Source organism: Jaculus jaculus, chromosome 4 (genome assembly GCF_020740685.1).
Source record: "Jaculus jaculus isolate mJacJac1 chromosome 4, mJacJac1.mat.Y.cur, whole genome shotgun sequence".
Classification (NCBI taxonomy): Eukaryota; Metazoa; Chordata; class Mammalia; order Rodentia; family Dipodidae; genus Jaculus; species Jaculus jaculus.
This window is the reverse complement of record NC_059105.1, coordinates 113,599,936-113,606,920: the sequence shown is the minus strand read 5'-3', so window position 1 is coordinate 113,606,920 and position 6,985 is coordinate 113,599,936.

Sequence of the window (6,985 nt, the reverse complement as noted above, 5' to 3'; positions counted from 1 at the left end):
ATTCAGCCCCGAATTTGGGCATCAAGGAGCTCACAGTAATGCACACACTTTCCTTGCTTACCTGTGCATATAGAATCTCTTGTAATTCTGCATCCTATATTTCTCCCAGGGGAGCTAGAGGCCTCTTACAGGAGCTTCTCTACCCCAGCCCAGATGGGCATAGGAAAATGTCCTGACACACAGCGATGCCCACTGTCTTAAAATATCAAATCCAAATAGCAACGATAGTTTAATGCTTTAGAGGGAAAATAATGTGCAACCTCTACCCTCTGTACCCTGATTTATTCTCAGCACAATCATTGACCTCTGTTCCCACCTACTGACCTTGAGGTATTTCTGTGGTTTCCAGAGCTCTCTGCTTTCCTCTTGAATGTCTCAGATGTTGAATTCCATGGTCAGTCTAAGGTTAAGTGTGGGGTTTATTTTCCTGCCTGCCTTTGCCAAGGGGTGCATTCTGTTCTAGAGGAAAACTACACTCGCCCGCTTCCCTTACCACACAACACAGCAGACAGACACTTACAGAGTCATCAACTTTTAATGATTCTGCTGAAGTTGGCCTCCTCTGAGGACTCTAAATGGAGAATATGTGTCTGCTTTGAGTTTCTCAGGCTGTCCCCAAGGTGGCTTCAGTTCCTACCTGGCCCTTTTTTATCAAATCTGACCATCAGAAACTCTCACTGGGTTGGTTTCAGCCAGGGCTCTGTGGTGGAGGAAACACGCTGAATGGGCCAGCTGAGGTTTGAGGAGTGCTGAGCTCTGGGTTCCAGGAGAGGGGCAGGATCACATCTGACAGCAGTCCTCCACACTATAAAGACTCTCAAAAATGTTTGAATCCTGGAAAGAAATTGTATTAGCTCCAAAAGATGAAAATAAGAATGGCCAAAAAAAAAAAAAATCAAATTAGTATTCTTTTTTTCACAGTACTTAGAATTGAATCAAGAGCCTGGTACATACTAGGCAAGAACTATCGCATAACTATGTCATCAGCCCAGCATTGGTTTCTAACAGCAAATCTAAGCTCTCCAGCTCTAAGCCGGGCATGGTGGCACACGCCTTTAATCCCAGCACTCGGGAGGCAGAGGTAGGAGGATCACTGTGAGTCTGAGGCCACCCTGAGACTCCATAGTGAATTCCAGGTCAGCCTGGGCTAGAGTGAAACCCTACCTCAAAAAAAAAAAAAAAAAATCTCCAGCTCTTATTAAATTGCAAAATGCATTTCACGTGGACTGATAGCTAATTGAATGTGCTCTGCGTGTTGTGGAGGACAGGGCCCTGGTCCAAAAGGAGAGGTAAGCCCCACCCTCACGAGAGGATCAAAGCTGCTGTCAGCCCATGAAGGCCCTACCGGGCTGGGCTAAGATCCACACTCTTTTTTTTTTTTTTTCATTTTTAAAAAATATTTATTTATTTGAAAACAGTTAAATATAAATAGAGAGAATGAGAATGAGAATGATGGGGGGATGGGTATGCCAGAGCCTCCTACCACTGCAAACAAACTCCAGATGCATATGCCACTTTGTGCATCTGACTTTACATGGGAACTAGAGAACTGAACGCAGGCCATCAGGTTTTGCAAGCAAGTGCCTTTAACAACTGAGCTATGTCTCCAGCCCCAAAATACTCACTCTTGACGTAGGTATTCCCACTGGCTGTAGTTCTACCTACTCTTGTAAATGACAGAGTGCCTTCATCCAGGGTATACCCTGAGCACCTGAGCCTCTGTCTGTTCAGCTTTGAGCTCTGAGACACTCCAGGCTCTCTTAAATTCTCTATTTTGTGCTTAATCCATCTTAAATTAGATTTGCTACTTATAATGCAAATTCCTAATTAAGGCAACAATCTTGGCCACCATCTTGCTCTTTCTGCAACTGGTCAGTTGCCTAAAGGAAGGAACCAATTATGGTGGTTCACTTCTGTAATTCCAGCACTTAGGAGACCGAGACAGGAAGAGTGCACGTTTGAAGCCAACTTGGGCTGCATGGTGAGACCCTATCTCAACAAGTGAAAATAAGCTATAAAATCTCTAAAGTACTCAAACCAGCATTCATATTTATTTGGACTAGGGCATCTATTTGGACAGACATTTTTGTTGGGATTACCCAAATAGGTAATTTATTGATGACGTTTACAATGTAGGGCCTGTGTATGTGTGTGTGCTAGGATGTAAGTTCCACGGAAGGTAGGGATATTTATTTTTCTCACTGTTTATCATATGCCTAATAGTTGTTCAATAAACATGCTTTGGAAGAATGACAGGCATGTTCTTGTCAGGAACACCCAAATCTAATGCTAATCCTTGTGCAGTGGTCTCTCACACCTGTGGTTTCACATTCCACACTCCCATTTACCAATAGACCAAAGTACACTAAAAGAAAAATTCTAGAAATAAACAAGTCCTAAGTGTTAAATAAATTTATTACAAGATATTGTTGTACTTGTTCTATTTATTATTATTTTTAATCTTACTGTACCTAATTCACAAATTCAATTTTATCATAGATATGATAGAAATAACATAGTATATAGAAGTGTTAGTATTATATACAATTTAAGGTATCTCTGGAGAGTATCTTGGAATGGAATAAATACCCACAAATAAGGGGGGCTGCTGTATTAGAAATAAACCTATTAGACCACTATTAATCAAACCCTTTATATCACTTTCAAAATGACTATGAGCAAAAAAAAAATTAGGAGTTTCAAAGGATAGTTGATTCAGCCTCTTTATTTATTTTATTTTTAAAAATTATATATGATTATATATAGTTATGGACATACTCAGTGTGTAAACAGCACCAGCACATGTTGGTACCATCCTTACCCTCATCCCCATCCCCCCTCCAAAGGGAGCCTCCTCGTTGGGGATACCAGTTATCTCCATGGGGATTGTAGGTCATGCATTGTGGGGGTAGCCATCAGTTATGGAGAAGAGACAATGTCTGTGCGTAATGTCCCAACTTGTGGCTCTAATAATCTTTCCATCCCCTTGTCCATGAATTTCCCTGAGCCAAGTTGGGTTTGTTTTAGGTCTGCTTCAGTGATGGGCTCTTGGGAGCCTCTGTGTCTCTGGATATCTGGTTTGGTAAGAGTTGAGTGTTTTCTGTGTCTACCTCCTTCACCCTTGTGCTGATATCAGGTTCACCAAGAAAGTAACACTCTTGCTTATTTCCCCAATTACTCTATGGTTTCAGCTGGGGCTCTAGTGACATGAAGTGTGATGGGCTGATTCTCTCCTCAGATTCTGCGTCCATCTGAAAAAGAGAAGCAGATTCTCCAATGGAGTGTGAAGTCAGCACCAGTAAAATGGGATAACCATTGTTGGTTCAGAGAGAATTTAATAGGTGTAGGCCCTCTTGCAACCCATAATTGGTGGGAGCTTGATACTGGAGAGTGAACTCGTTATTTGGATATGGTTCTGACTTGTTTCCCAGTTCCAGCGATGGGTTCCATTCCACTGAGTGGATCCATTAGCCAATACAAGAGCAGTTGGTTACACACCATTGCTGTGTGCCACTTTGCACTTGGATGAGCATCACATCAGGTTGATTGCTGCTGAGTAGCTTAGACTCAAGTTGCTTGGACAGACGTGGCCATTTCCCCCCAGTTGCTCGTGTACCATCTTCTGGCACTAGATGAGTTAACTCTCTGGGGACTCAGCCTCTTTACTTTATAGGTGAAGAAAAATCATCCTGGAGAGGAGAAATGCCTTATCCAATATCCCCTAGCCTGAATGTGACAGGTGAGGACTAGAGTTTAAGTTTCCTAGCACAGATAGTTTTCTGCTGTACCCCCAAACCTTATACTCTGAATATGTATAGGAGAGATATTAGGGAGGAGCTTTTATTGTCCCAATGGTCAAACATGGGCCTGCCAAGTCATGGTGTAGGGGACTCACCAACTCATGTTAGAACAAGGGAGTCTTAGAAATGTTCTAATAAAGAAGTTTAAGAGCTGGGCATTGTAGCACAGGCCTAATATCCCAGCACCTCGAAGATGAAGCAGAAGGATTGCCAAAAATTTGAGGTCAGCCTGAGATACATAGTGAATTTGAGACCAGCCTGGGCTACATAAAAATGACAACTCCTACCAAATCAGAGAGCCAGAGCCTCAGAGGCCCCCAACACCTCATCACTGAAGCAGACCAAAAATGAACCCAACATGGCTCAGGGAAATCTTGCAGAAGAGGGGGCGGAAAGAATGTCAGAGTTACATGGTGGGTCATGATTTTCAGAGACATTTATCATACTAATAACTGGGGCTAACTCCACAATGCACGACCCATTTTCATTAACAAGGAGGGTCTAATGGGAGGGGGTAGATCACAGATGAGCCTAAATAATGGTACCAAACTGCCTGTATTTACTGAAAAGAAAACTAATAAATTAAATTAAAAAAAAAATAAATAAATGGTACCTAAAAAAAAAAAAAAAAATGTCCCTCTCAGAACCACTCTGGGACATGGAGACTCCAAGTAGCCAGGAAAGGGAGAGAAAGAGGATCTCAGAGAGGAGCCCTTTCAAGGCTTGACCTTGTAAACTAAATTTCCTAGAAAAAAAGGCACACTTCTATTAAAGATTCTGAAAGGTTGACTGACTGATTAGAACCTCATGGTTGTAAAAAGTTGGAACATTGCTAATTTAGAGCCAAATTATCTTCAACTACCTTGAGTCCCTTTAGTAGCCATTCATTGCCTGTGTCTGAACTAACTTCCTTGTGACCATCAGTTGAAACCTGTTGGGATATAATGATTTAGCAGGACACTAGCTTTCACCAGCACTAAAGCAAAGAATGTCATCAGATAGTGTCTGAGACCTGCAGCACTTTCCTGCCTTCACTCTGACTTACCTGGCTGAAGTGTTCACAGTTGTATTTGAAATGTGCCTGACTTACGCTTTTCTTTGTGCAGAAACCACTTCTACACTGGAGCGTGTCCTTTGGATAAACCCAAGTTCCTGCTCCTGAGCATAGCCACCATATTTGGCTCAAGAATAAATGGCCTTTGATTCCCTTTGAAATGAGGGCTATCCCTTGTATCTTACAACCTAGACATCTCTCACCTACACACTTTTGTCCACATTTTCTTGTCCTCAACTGCAGACAGTTGCCAGTTTATCTTGTGGCATGGTACACAAGTCATATGCATTCAATGGGAACAGTGCTTCACATTGTGAATTTGGAACATCTTCCCAGATAGCCATATGCAATGTGATCCTCTATTGTCATGTGGGGTTGCAGTGAGAGCCAAAGCTCCCAGCCAGCCTTGCCTCCGCAAGGGAAAGGGACCAAGACTGTACAGCACACTGTGTTGCTAAGCCAGGGCCCTTGGTAGGTCGAGTGGGCTCAACACATTTCAGTTTGCTGTATTTCCTGGTTATGGTGGGCTGCTGGATGATGCGTTTGTCACCTCGTCTCTCTAGATGCATTGTGCTGTCTCTGTATGCTTAGGAGGAAAAGGGTTTGTGACACAGAGAGTGGCGAGGGGCCACTCTTGCTTGTGGAAACGCTATTCAGTAGGCATCTGTGGTTACAAATTGACTCATGTCATTTGCAAAGCCCCAACTGTGGTGTAACTTTCTGTTCCTGGATGCTTCTGAAGGAGGTGATCCTGTCAGGGATGCCAGGGAGAGCAGCACTTACTCTGACATTGCATTTATCTTGCTGTCAATAACACTCATTAAACACACACACACACACACACACACACACACACACAAAACAAAAGCAAAAACAAAACAGAAAAATTTGGAAGATCATATGCTAGGCAATCTTACGTTTTATCTCATAAGACATAAAATTGAATAGGGCCATGTATGAATTTCATTGGCCAATTGAAATTCAGGTCAGTGTGATACTAATAAGGTTCTTTGTACATATACACCAGATAGAATGTTGAAAATCGGAAACAGCCTATGCATTTACAGGGCCAGCTTATATAAATGATTTAGTGTCTGGACATGCCAAAAAAGAGGAAAAAATAAAATAAAACTAATGGTAAATACTTGATGCTTTCCCAGAAAGATAAGTAGATCTCAGTGTGGTGGGTACATAAGGAGACATCATGTGCTCTGTTCTAATGACACACATAAATAGCCCTGAAGGACATTAATATTTTACACAGGAAAATCAATAACTCCCTACTGAGAGCATGGGACTGCTATTAGTCTTCATTAAAGTGTATTTAAAGAATCTTCAACATCAAGTCAGGTTGGAAAAAACAGTGCACTGAGTGTATGGTGACAGAAAACAAAAGGAGAAATAAGTGATAAAAATATAAAGGGTCATTTGTGTGTCTGAAATCTAATGGACTTGGGTGGGTCCCCTATTATGGAACAGGCCTGGACCAGCCAAGAACAAGCCCAGCCAGCCTGCATGGTGTCCTCAAGGCTCCCCAACATGATCTTGACTTCCAGCAACACCTGCCAAAGATGGATCCTATAGGGCTGCCTGAAGGTAGAGCCAACTCTCAGCATTCAGACAGGACGAAGCCTGTAACAGGAAGAGAGCTCTCACCTTGTATAAGCCATGCTCCCTTCTAGGCAGGCCAGCTTCCTCCACTGTGATCAGGAGTTACCACCATACCCCTTTCTGGGTTAGAGTGAGGCCGAGAGAACCCTCTCTACCCACATCAGGCTCTATAAACTACCTGCTGCTACCCGTATGCTACGATTTCTTTTTCTCTCTCTGCCCTCCATCCCTTCCTGCCCGTCCTCACGGCCCAGGCCTCAGACTCTGAAGTCCCATCTCTACCTATGAGTAACCAGGAAGAGTCTTTTCATGTTTTCAAGTCTCAGTCCAGTCAACTGAGAATGAAAAGCTTTTACTATCTACTGTAAACAAAAGTTATGGGGAAGCCATTTTTTTTAGACTGAACTGCTATGCTTGGCCTCAGCAGATCAGACAAAAGCAAATGGAGCCACTCATTCTAAATGCACAATATGCAATTGAAAGTCTAATGAAACATATAGATAGACTCAAAGTCATGGCA